This window comes from Carlito syrichta, unplaced genomic scaffold (genome assembly GCF_000164805.1).
Source record: "Carlito syrichta isolate Samal-C Ts95f unplaced genomic scaffold, Tarsius_syrichta-2.0.1 Scaffold62547, whole genome shotgun sequence".
Lineage (NCBI taxonomy): Eukaryota > Metazoa > Chordata > Mammalia > Primates > Tarsiidae > Carlito > Carlito syrichta.
This window is the reverse complement of record NW_007006643.1, coordinates 112,968-125,652: the sequence shown is the minus strand read 5'-3', so window position 1 is coordinate 125,652 and position 12,685 is coordinate 112,968. Positions and strand designations below refer to the sequence as shown.

General features: G+C 37.8%; 1 protein-coding gene across 2 annotated transcripts in view; it reads left to right on the top strand.

Annotated features, from left to right (window-relative positions):
* The window catches only part of TMLHE (trimethyllysine hydroxylase, epsilon), a 120,446-nt gene that overhangs the window by 1,195 nt on the left and 106,566 nt on the right, over nucleotides 1-12,685 (top strand). The window lies entirely within an intron of this gene.

The window sequence follows — 12,685 nt, the reverse complement described above, 5'->3', positions numbered from 1 at the left end:
AACTAGTAATAATGATAATGACGACGATGTGTTAAGCAAAATACTATAGTTTTCACAACAACCAGGAGAGGTAAGTAGGGTTATTTAGCACAATACTTAAAGTTGTGCTTTATCTCATAACCGGTGTAATGAAGGGAATGTTCACTGGGGTGGTTGAGTCCAGAGGCTTGTTTAGTGTGCCCCATCTAGTTCTTTATTTCTTGGAAGTGTGGATTTACAGATGACTTCCTTGTTTTGACATCTGTATCAAGAACCACAACTAGTTCTGTATCTCTGCTTGTCAAGCCAGGGAATGGCAGTAAAATAGCCCAACTGATCCCTCATGGTATCTGTGATGTTTCTGGTAGCTGTGTTTTCTGCTTGCCAGTGCTGGAAAGGGGGGCCCTTTTGTTAATAAACCTCTTTGGTGGAAACAGTCTTTCTGATTGGAGGCAAACTGAGCATAAATTCATCAGTTAGTCACCACTGTAATCCTCTTTCTGCGCCAAGCATCCCCTCTGCTCATATGGGCTGTACATGCCACTACCCCGTGTAAAGATTTACAGGGTAAGGGGCTCTTGAAAAAGCCCAGCCTTTGCCATACCTGCAGGTTCTAGACAAGGAGTGGCTGATGTCATGGTGGGTGTTCTTCTGGATGATACTGAGACCTGATGATTTCCCAAATGTTCTGGAAAATTAGAAGGTGCTGGACATCTGCTGAGCTAACCTTAAGTGTGATTTTACGGCTGGCTATTTGGCAAGACCTGGTGACTATTAGCCACATTTTGACGCCATTCATGATACTCTCTATTCATTCACTCCAAAGGCAATCAACGAATGCCTACTCTGTGCTAGGATGCTGATGCACTCACTGAAACAGGAACTTTAAGCATGCTCAGTCTGAGGCATTCTTACCTTTTCCTACTCACTACATCTAATCACTACAAAATCTTGTCACTTCTATATCCTAAATATTTAAAAACATTTTCCACTTCTTTTTGCTGCCATGGCTACTTCAAATTTCAAGCCAACAACATTCTTTTAAAATGCATTTTAAAATGGTTTTTTGTTTATTTATTTATTTATTCATTTATTTATTTATTGAGTTGGAATCAAACTCTATTGCCAGACTGGAATGCAGTGGCTCACTTATGACTACAGCAACCTCAACCTGCTGGGCTCAGGCGATCCTACCGCCTCAGCCTTCCAAGTAGCTGGAACTACAGGCATATGCTACCACATCCAGATAATTGTTTTTTAAAAATTACTGCGGAGACAAGGTCTCACCAAGTTGCCCAGGCTGGTCTTGAACCCCTGTGCTCACGCAATCCTCTCGCCTCAGCCTACCAAAGTGCTAAGATTACAGACATGAGCCACCGCACCAAATCATTGTGTGACCGACCCTCAGCTCTCATGGGAAAATCACTACCCCTATCATACCACTACAGCAACAACAAACAACAGCCTAATGACCTCCGTATGATCCCTAATAAATTGTCAAAGTAAAGAGATGAGCTTTCTTTTATTTTTTTTCCTTGCTTCCCAGAGTACTAAAATGTATTTAGGAATAATTTACATTTTTTTCTAGTAGTTTTATGGTTTCAGGTCTTAGACTTAAGTCTTCTAGCCATTTCGAGTTAATTTTTATATATAAGAGGAGTCTAGTTTCATTCTTCTACATATGGATATCCAGTTTTCCCAGAACCATTTATTGAAGAGAGTATCCTATCTCCAAAGTGTGTTCTTGACACAAGTGTGTTGTTGACAGTCAGGTGGCTGTAAATACATGAGTTATTTCTGAGTTCTTTATTCTGTTCTATTGGTCTATGTTTCTTTGCCACTACCATGTTCTTTTGGTTACTATAGGCTTATAATATGTTTTGAAGTCAAGGTAGTGTGATACTACCAGCTTTGTTTTTTGTTTTTGCTCCAGATTACTTTGGCTATTCAGGCTTTTTTGGTTCCATATAAATTTGGGGATTTTCTATTTCTATGAACAAAAGTCATTGGTATTTTGATAAGGATTACATTGAATCTATAAATTGCTTTGGGTAGTGTGGTCACATTAATAGTATTAATTCTTCCAGTCCATGACTATAGGCAGCAGTGGCTGGCAAGGAGAGTCTGTCCTACGGCACGTGTAAGTGTGGCAACCCTACCGCTGTGGGAGGAGAGCACGGTTGCTGTCAGTGGGAGCGACCTCCAGGCAGGTGGGTTTCAGGTTCTGGGGAGTGCATACTTTGTTAGCTCCCTTTGTCCTGGGAGCAGCCACCCCAGTTTGTTGAGCTTCTCTTTCCCTGAAGTACAGGACACTGTGTGGGCTAGATTGTTGGTGATCCTGCCACTCTGCTGGGTGAAGTAGGGTCCGAGTGATTAAATAATAGCCCACTGACTTAATTTTAACAAAGGAGAAGTTTATTAGTCAAGGGTCTGCCAGTTGGCGACCGCTTGTAGGAAGAGAGTTTCAAGCAAGATAGCCCCGAGCCCCCACTCAGAGCTCCCTTAAGTAGTCCTAGCTTACATCTTGGTTAGCTAAAGTTAAAGTTGGACATTTTTCAGAGTTCTTATCACAATATTTTGCTGACATCAGCAAGCTAGCGAGTTCACAGAAACAGATGTGTTAATTAGACTAGTGTAGCCGGTAAAGATACAATTTATCTTGTAATGTTTACAGAGGAGAAACCTTCAAAGAAAAACCTCCAGGAAGGGAGTAATGCCTGTTTTGAGGCTGAAGTTATTTTTTTCACCTCTATCCTTTACAATCCCAGGGGCAGAGGCTGCTCTTTTCTTTTACACTGGGTACAACTGGCATCTTGCTGCTGCAGCCTTCTCAGTGAATGTGGAGAGATGTCAGCAGTTCCCTCAGGATGTGAAGATGCAAGGTTATTGAGCCCCACAGTAAGATGCTGTCTAGTGAGTGTCAAGCTCTCAAAATGGCACCATGCTGCAGCTGCTGGGGACTCAGGGTTTATGTGTGAGCTTCCTCTCTGGAGCAGTGTTGTTGCACAGACTCCAGGAAGTTCCTTATGCAACTGTCAGGGCTCACTGGAGGTGAGGGACTCTCCTGTGGCCAGGATTACAGGAGTTTATAGTGTAAATGTAAGCCACTGGAAATCTCTCACTTCCTCTTTCCTTGCATTGGAGAGTCTCTCTGATCTCCTGGCCCATCCTGGCCAGGCTGTCCACCTCACCTCCATCTCCTTTGGTACCTCAAGTGTTTCCTTTCACTCTTCTGCTGGATTCCAGCATTGTCTCCTAGATGCTCTATTCAAAGTGTGGTTATCTACTCACTATTTTGGTTCTTTGTGGAAGAGTAGGGTGACTTGTGCTTCTAAACAGCCATCTTGAAAGACTCTCTCCCAATTCCCCCATTTTGTAACAGATATTTTGTACCAACTTCTTTATTAAACAGAAGTGAAATTCATGGATAGTATAACTTACCTATACATACAATTTAAAAATAAGAGCACAACACACTAACTAGAATTTAAAGGAAAAATTAAATGTAAGTGATTTACAATAAAATATGTACTTGAATGTGTAGATGATGGAACATGACTACTTGAAGTGCACCTATGTATGGGTCATCATAATTAAGATAGCTACAAATACAGGCTCATGCCACAAAGTGCAATTATTATTGGTAACATGATTTTTTTAAAAGTGAATAATTTTGGATACATTTCTGAACAAGAGAAAATGCACTTATCTCAATTTACTTAGGAGATTTACTCCTAGGAAATTCAGTGTATAGTAAATTCATGCAAAAATACTGTGTTTATATGTAATAAAAGGAGTTAAGTTCTATGCTCTGGACATTATAAACAGATTTTTTATCTATAGGCTTGTCCAGGGTAATATTAAAAAGTTAGGTAGGAGTCTCCATTGCCTGAGACTATCCTAAACATTCCAGAATGTCTAATGGCCCTGGTGACACTAAATATCAATAATGCCCCTCCAATTATTGTGATAATTAATTCCCCATACATTTTTTAGCACACCCCCAGGAAGTGTCAAGACTATTGAGAGCTACCACTTTAGTATAAATTGTACATGTATCTTCAACTCTACTAAGTAAAACATGCCAAAGTAATTTTCAAAATGGCTATGTCAATTTTTTCTCACCAGTAATATATAAGTGGTAATGCTTTTGATATTTTGTTGTTAAGTCTGTTTGTTGTGATTTTTGTGCCCTTTAACTTGGCTAAAGTTCTGTGTCTAATTTACTAAGAGATTTTTTTTTAAATATCATGAATGGATATTTAATCTAATGGTTTTTCTGAATATATTGAGGTGAATATATTTCCCCCTATCATTTATTGATTTGTTGAATTCTATAATATATTTTCTGAAATTTAAACAAGCTTGTATTCCTAGGATTAATCTGACTTGGACATGATGATTTATGTTTTTAACATGTTCTTGGATATGCTCTGCTAATATGTTTTGTTTTTGTTTTTGACAAGCATGTTAATGAGTGAGATTGTTCTGTAATTGTATATTGGTTTGATTTTGATATGAAGATTACACTTGCCTTAAAAATGAATATTGGAGTGTTTTTTCTTTATCCATTCTCAGGAAGACTTTGTATAATATGGAAATAAAATTTATCTTTAAACAATGTGAGGGTTAGAAGTGCTGATTCCTGCACAGTCGAAAATCCACATGTAACTTTTTGCTTCCCCAGAACTTAACTACTAATAGCCTACTGTTGATCAGAAGCTTTACTGATAACATAAACTGTTGATTAACACATATTTTATGTGTATGTATTATATATTGTATTCCTACAATAAAGTAACTAGAGAAAAGAAAATGTTATTACAAAAATCACTAGAAGCCAGAATCAGTGGCATACACTTGTAATCTCAGCACTTTGGGAGGCTAAGACAGGAGGATTGCTTGAGGCCTGAAGTTTGAGACTAGCCTGGGCAACATAGCAAGACTTTGTCTCTACAAAAAATACTGCACTCTAGTCTGGGCGACAGAGTGAGACTCCAACTCAAAAAAATAATAATAATAATTTTAAAAAAATAGCCGGGGGTGGTGCATGTAGACCCAGCTACTAGGAAGGCTGAGGTGGGACGAGTGCTTGAGCCCAGGAGTTCAAGGTTGCAATGGGCTATGATCACGCTACTGCATTCCATCCTGGGTGACTTAGAAAGACCCTATCTTGGAAGGAAGAAAGGAAAGGAAGGAAGGAAGGAAGGAAGGAAGGAAGGAAGGAAGGAAGGAAGGAAGGAGAAAGAAAGAGAGAGATAGGAAGAGAAAATACTATATTTACTATTCATTAAGTGGAAGTGGAACCATAAAGCTCTTCATCCTTATCTTCATGTTGTGTAGGAAGAAGAGGAAAAGGAGGGATTGGTTTTACTGTCTCAGGGTGGCAGTGACAGGTGATAGAGGAGGTGGAAGGGAAGGTGAGAGAGGCAGGTACACTTGGTGTAACTTTATAGAAATAAATGGTAATGTTTGACTGACTTTTTTACTTTTTTATCTCTCTAAAAATGTTTCTATGTAGTACCAATCCTTTCACCATTTGCTTTAGTTTGATTTCCTGCATCATAGAAGGGTCAATGTTATAAAAGAAGTCAAAAGCTGTCTTGAATAATTTAGAACCCTTCTGCCAGATTGTCTAGTGTCACTTTCTTGTCTAGCACTGCTTCTTATTCATCTTCTTACTCATCATCTGGCCCTGACTCAAAAGCATGCATTTCCATCTGTTGAGAGCCACCACTTTAGGATAAAGTGTATGCGTGCCCTCAACTCTACTAGGTAAAACATGCCAAGTAATTTTCAAAATGGTTGTATCAATTTTTGTCTTTTGTAATATATAAATGGTAATGCTTTCAATATTTTATTGTTAAGTATGTTTGTTGTGGTTTTTGTAGCCTTTAACTTGGCTAAAGTTCTATTCTATGCCTATGAATCCATTAAGTCATCTTCTGTTAATTTCTCTGGTGTGGTATGTCTGTTAGCTCTTGGATTTCTCCAAGATCTATATCTTGAAACTCTCCCCTACCTGTTTTTGCTGTGTCCGCAGTTTCTTTCATGACTTCCTTGACTGGTTGTCATAAATTGTGTGATGTCATGTACAACATTTGAACACAGATTTCTGCAGCAGGAATTTATTGTTTTGGGCTTGATGGCTTACACGGCTTATTCTGTAACAATAGCATCTTCAGTGGTGTAATTCTTCCAGACTTTCATGATGTTCTCTGTGTCAGAGTTCTCTTCCACAGCACTGACAATTCTTCCCATAGAATACTGTGTGTAATGAAGCTTAAAGATCCTCCTGACCTCCTGATCTAGAGGCTGAATTAGAGATGTTGAATTTGGGGGCAGGTAGATCACTTCAGCAACTTTGGTCTTAAGCTCATGGGGCTCTGGGTGGCCAGGGGCATTGTTCATCATCAAAAGAACGCTAAAAGGCAGTCCCTTACTAGTGAGATGCTTCCCGACTTCAGGGACAAAACATCAATGGAACCAATCCAGAAAAAGGGTTCTTGTTGTCCAGACCTTCTTGTTGTACAACCAAAACACTGACAACTGTTGTTTATCTTTTCTCTTCAAGGCTCAGAGGTTAGCAGCTTTATAGACAAGGGCAGTCCTGTTCATAAACCCCACAGCATTTGCATAAAACAGTAGAGTTAGCCTATTCCTTCCTGCCTTAAACCCTGGTGCCCATTTCTCTTCCTTACTAATAAATGTCCTTTGTGGCATTTCCCCCCCAAAATAGGGCACTTTTGTCATCATTAAAAGCCTGTTCAGGCAAATATCCTTTCTCCTCAGTGATTTTCTTAATGGTGTCTGGGAAATTGTCTGCTGCCTTTTGGTTAGCAGAAGCTGCTTTTCTTGACATGTTTAAAGCCAAACCTCCTTCTAAAATCATCAAACCATCCTTTGCTAGCATTAAATTCTCCAGTTTTAGATCCTTCACCTTCCTTTTGCTTTAAGCTGTCATATAGTGACTTAGAATTTTTCTCAAATCATATACTTATAGGTATGCCTTTCTTGTAGCAATGCTGCACCAACCCAAAAGCTGCATTTTCTTTCCTTTTCTTTTTTTTTTTTTTTTGAGTTGGAGTCTCACTCTGTCACCCAGACTGGAGTGCAGTGGCCACTCCTGGCCACGGCAGCCTCGACCTGCTGGACTCTGACGATCCTTCCGCCTCACCCTTCCAAGTAGCTGGAACTACAGGCACGCGCTACCACGCCCGGCTAATTTTTGATTTATTGTAGAGATGACTTCTCACCAAGTTGCCCAGGCAGGTCTTGAACCCGCGGGCTCAGGCAATCCACTCACCTCAGCCTCCCAAAGTGCTGGGATTACAGGCTGAGCCACCGAGCCCAGCTAAGCTGCATTTTCAATATGAAATTAAAAGGTATTTCAGGAAAAGTGCAAGATTTTCATGCCTGCTGATATAACTGCAGCTATAGTTTCATGAATTTCCTTTTTTTAATGGTCCTTACACTGGATTCATTCATCCTGAAATGGTGCGACCACAGCTGCAAACCTCAGTCTACAGTACGTATCAAGTAATTCAACTTTTTCTCATAATGTCATGACTTTTTCCTGCCTCTTGGGAGTACTTCCAACATCACTAGTAGCACTTTGTATGTATCCCATGGTGTTATTCAAGGATTATGATATTGCATTAAACATAATAAAGAATATGAAAGAACCTCAAGAGATCACTGTTTACTGTGATATGCAATTTACTGGAGAGACAGACTGCTCATGTGGAAATAATTAGTGTTACACAGTTTTTTAAAGTGAATATTCACAACACTTGAGTTCACCACAATAGCCACAGAAAGTATCTATGAAATTATTACAGTTTTACAGTATACACTATTTTAATTTTATGCAGTTATAATTTAATACTGCATCTTTACATTTCTTTCAGCTACAAATGGCACCATGTATGGTCTGTGCTTGTGTGTGTAAATGTTGATAAATTTTAATTTTTTACAATAGATTTGTATATATTTTATGACAGTAAATGATAAAATAGACTAGCATCTACATGTATTTTATTCATTCATTACGTACCTCTTTTTCTTAATTTAAAAAAAAATTTGTGGTTTATCTGCGATGTTTCTCAAGTTGTTGCTAATCTCCAAAAACTTTTCTAATACATTTTTAAAAATCTGTGTATAAGTGAATCCATGCAGTTCAAACTCATGTTGCTCAAGAGTCAGTTGTACTATAGATTATTGTCTTGTTGCTATCATGAGGCTTACACAAAACATCTTATACTACTTACAATAGATTATTTCAAGCTGATAACAACTTAACTTATATTACATGCAGCAACTGTACACTTTTAGTCCCTAAACACATATATTTTGTTTTTGATGGCAAAATTCAATCATTTTGTAGTATATATTCCTTGGCAATTTATTTTAGTTATGGTTGTTTTTAATAGTTTGGACTTGTAGCTGTTATACTTGAGGTAAAATTGCTTTACATACCACCATTACACTCCTAGAGTATTCTGTATAAAACTCTGTATTACTTGTACCATTGAGTTTTGTGTTTTTATATGTTTTATGTTGTTAATTAGTGGCCTTTTGTTTCAGCTTAAAGAACTTCCTTTAGTAGTTCCTATAAGGCAGGCCAGTGGTGATAAACCGCCTTAGCTTTTGTTTGTCTGGAAAAGTTTTTATTTCTTCCTGTTTTTTCCTTTTTAAAAAAAAAATTCTGGCTGGGCACAGTGGCTCAAGCCTATAATCCCAGCACTTTGGGAGGCCGAGGTAAGAGGATTGCCTGAGCCCACGGGTTCAAGAGCAGCCTGGACAACTTGGCAAGACCTCATCTCTCAATAAATAAAAAAATTAGCCAGGCGTGGTAGCGTGAGCCTGTAGTTCCGGGCTGCTTGGAAGGCTGAGGCATAAGAATCGCCTGAACCCAGCAGGTCAATGCTGGGGTGGCTATGAGCATGCCACTGCACTTCCAGCCTGGGTGACGAAGTGAAACTCCAACTCAAAAAAAAAAATTCTCCCTCATTTCTGAAAGACAGTTTTTCCAAGTAAAACATCCTTAACTGGCACTTTTCTTCTTTCAGCACTTTGAAAATGTCATCTCATTCTTTCCTGTCCTGTAGGGTTTCTGTTGAGAAATTTCTTATTAATCTGATGAGAGTTTCTTTATTGGTAACTAGACACTTGCTGTTTTTAAAAGCCTCTCTTTGTCTTTAGCTAGTCTAATTATAATGTACTATGGATAATACCTTTTTGCATTGTATCTATTTGGGAATTTTTGAGCCTCTTGTATCTGGATGTCTAAAATTTCTTGCTAGACTTGGAAAGTTTTCATCTATTATTTCATTAAATAGGTTTTCTAGCCTCTTGTTTGCTCTTCACCCCCACGGACACCAGTAATTTAAAGATTGATCACTTTATATTGTCCCAAGTGTCACAAAGGCATTGCTTATTCTATCTTGCTTTTTTCTTCATTTTTTTCTGACTGAATTATTTCAAAAGATCTGTCTTGCAGTTCTGAAATTCTTTTTTCTGATTAATCTACTCTATTGTTTAGATTTCAAATATATTTTCTATTTCATTCAATGAGTGCTCCCATTTCAGAGTTTCTTCTTTAAAAAATTTTTGATTCAAGGGTTACATGTGTGGGTTTGTTACAATGGTATATTGCCTAATAGTAAGGTTTGGATTTCTAGTAAGCTCATCATCCAAATGGTAAGCACAATACCCAATGATTAATTTTTCAACCCTTGTCCCCTTTTCTGCCTCACCCATTTAGAAGTCCCAGTGTCTGCTGTTCCCATCTTTATGTCTGTGAGTACCTGGGGTTAAGCTCCCACCTATAAGTTAGAACGTGCAGTATTCAGTTTTCTGTTTCTCTGTTAATTTGCCTAGAATAATGGCCAATAACTACATCCAGCTTGCTGCAAAGGACATGATTTCATTCTTCTTAATGGCTGCATATTATTTCATGACGTATATGTACCATATTTTCTTTATTCAGTCCACTTTTGATGGACACCTAGGTTGGTTCCATGTGTTTGCTATTGTGAATAGTGCTATGATAAACATACATCCAAGTGGGTTTGCTAGGTCAAATGGTAAATCTATTTTTAATTCTTTGAGAAGTCACCAAACTGCTTTCCACAAGGGCTGAACTAGCTTATGTTCCCACCAACAGTGTATGAACGTTTTATTTTCTCTACAGCCTCACCAACATCCATTGTTTTTTGATTTATTAATAATAGTCATTCTGGCTAGTGTGAGACGTTATCTCGTTGTGGTTTTGATTTGCATTTCTTTGATGATTAGTGATGCTGAGCATTTTGTCATATGTTTATTGGCCATTTGTACGTCTTCTTTTGAGAAGTATCTGTTCCTGTCCTTTGTTCACTTTTTTATGTTTTGTTTTTTCCTGTTGATTCAGTTTCTTGTACATTCTAGGTATTAGTCCTTTGTCAGATACATAGTTGGCAAATATTTTATCCCATTCTGTGCTTGTCCATTTACTCTGTTGAAAGTTTTTGTTTGTTTGCTATGCAGAAGTTCTTTAAATTAGGTTCCATTTGTCAGTTTTTGGTTTTGCTGCATTTGCTTTAGAGAACTTCATTGTAAATTCTTTGTCTAGCAGATGTTCAGAAGAGTGTTTTCTAGGCTTTCTTCTAGGATTTGTTTTTTATAGTTTCAAGTCTTAAATTTAAGTCTTTAGTACATCTTGGGACAATTTTTGTCTATGGCAAGAGGAAACGGTCTAGTTTCATTCTTCTGCATATGGTTAACCAGTTTTCCTAGCACCATTTACTTAATAGGGTGTCCTTTCATGTAAGTTTGTTTTTGCCAACTTTGTGAAAGATAAATTGGTTGTAAATCAGTTTTATTTCTGGGTTCTCTATTCTGTTCCATTGGTCTACATGCTTATTTTTGTACCAATACCATGCTGTTTTTGTTACTGTAGCCTTGTATTAACATTTGAAGTCCAGTAATGTGATACCTCTGGCCTTGTTATTCTTGCTTATGATTGCTTTGGCTCTTCGGGGTCTTTTTTGCTTCCATATAAATTGAAGTATTGTTTTTTTCTAGATCTGTGAAAAATGATGAAAATGATGCTCATAGTTTAATAAGGATTATGATGAATCTATAGCTTACTTTAGACAGTATGGACACGTTAACAATATTGATTCTTCCAATCCATGAGCTTGGAATGTTTCTGCATTTGTTCTTGTCATTTTTTATTTTTTAAAGCAGTGTTTTGTAGTTCTCATTGTAGAGATCTTTCAGCTTCTTAGATGTATTTCCAAGTATGTATGTATATATTAAACTACCTTATTAAACTATCAGCATCATTTTTCACAGATATATATATTGTGTCTATTGTAAATGAGATTATAAATTGGAATTATTTTTGTTTTGGTTCTCAGCTTGAACATTATTGGTGTATAGAAATGCTGTTAAGTTTTGAACACTGATTTTGTATCCCAAGACTTTCTGAAGTTGCTTAATTATTCTTTTGGTGAAATCTTTACAATTTTCTAGATATAAATCATATTGTCTGCAAAGAGAAATAATTTAAATTCCTCTTTTCCTATTTGGATACTTTTTATTTTTTTTCCCTGCTTGATTTGCTCTGGCTAGGAATTCCAGTACTATGTTAAATAGGAGTGATGAGAATGGACATCTCTGGTTTCTTCCAGTTCTTAGGGGGAATGCTTCCAGCTTCTACCCATTCAGTATGATGTTGGATTTTATTGAATGCTTTAGTTGCATCTATTGAGATGATCATGTGGTTGTTTTAAATTATGTTTATGTGGTGGACTATTTTTTTTGATTTGTGTATGTTGAACCAATCCTTCATCCCAGGAATAATTCTCACCTAATTATGGTGAATGATCTTTGTGATGTGCTGTTGGATGTGGTTTGGTATTATTTTATTGAGGACTTTTGCATCTATGTTTTATCAAGGATATTGGCCTGTAGCTTTCTTTCTTTGTTATGTCTTTGCCATATTTTCTTATCAGGATGACATTGACTTTGTAGAATGAGCTAAGGAAGCATCCCTACTCCTTGATTGTTTGGAATAGGTTTGATAGAATCGCTCCCAGCTCCTTCCTGTATTCCTGGTAGACATTGGTTGTGAATCTATCTGATCCAGGACATTTTTGGCAGGTAAGTCTTTTATTACTGATTCAATTTTGAGTCTTGTTATTGGTCTGTTGAGGGTTTCAATTTCTTCCTGTTTCAATCTTGGGTGATTGTGTATTTCCAGGATTGTATCCATTTCCTCTCAATTCTCTAGCTTACATGCATACAGATGTTAATAACTGTCTCTCAGAATCTTTTGTTTTGTTTTGTTTTTTTGGTTTTTTTTTTTTTTGAGTTGGAGTCTCACTCTATCGCCCAGACTAGAGTGCAGTGGCCGCTCCCGGCCACCGCAGCCTCGACCTGCTGGGCTCCAGCGATCCTTCCGCCTCAGCCTTCCAAGTAGCCGAAACTACAGGCGCGCGCTACCACGCCCGGCTAATAATTTTTTGATTTATTGTAGAGATGAGGTCTTGCTGCCCGGGCAGGTCTCGAACCCGCACGCTCAGGCAATCCACTCACCTCAGCCTCCCAAAGGCATGGGATTACAGGCTGAGCCACGGAGCCTGGCCTCAGAATCTTTTGTATTTCTTCAAGATCATTTGTAATGTCTCTTCTCTCATTTCTGACTATATTTACTTAG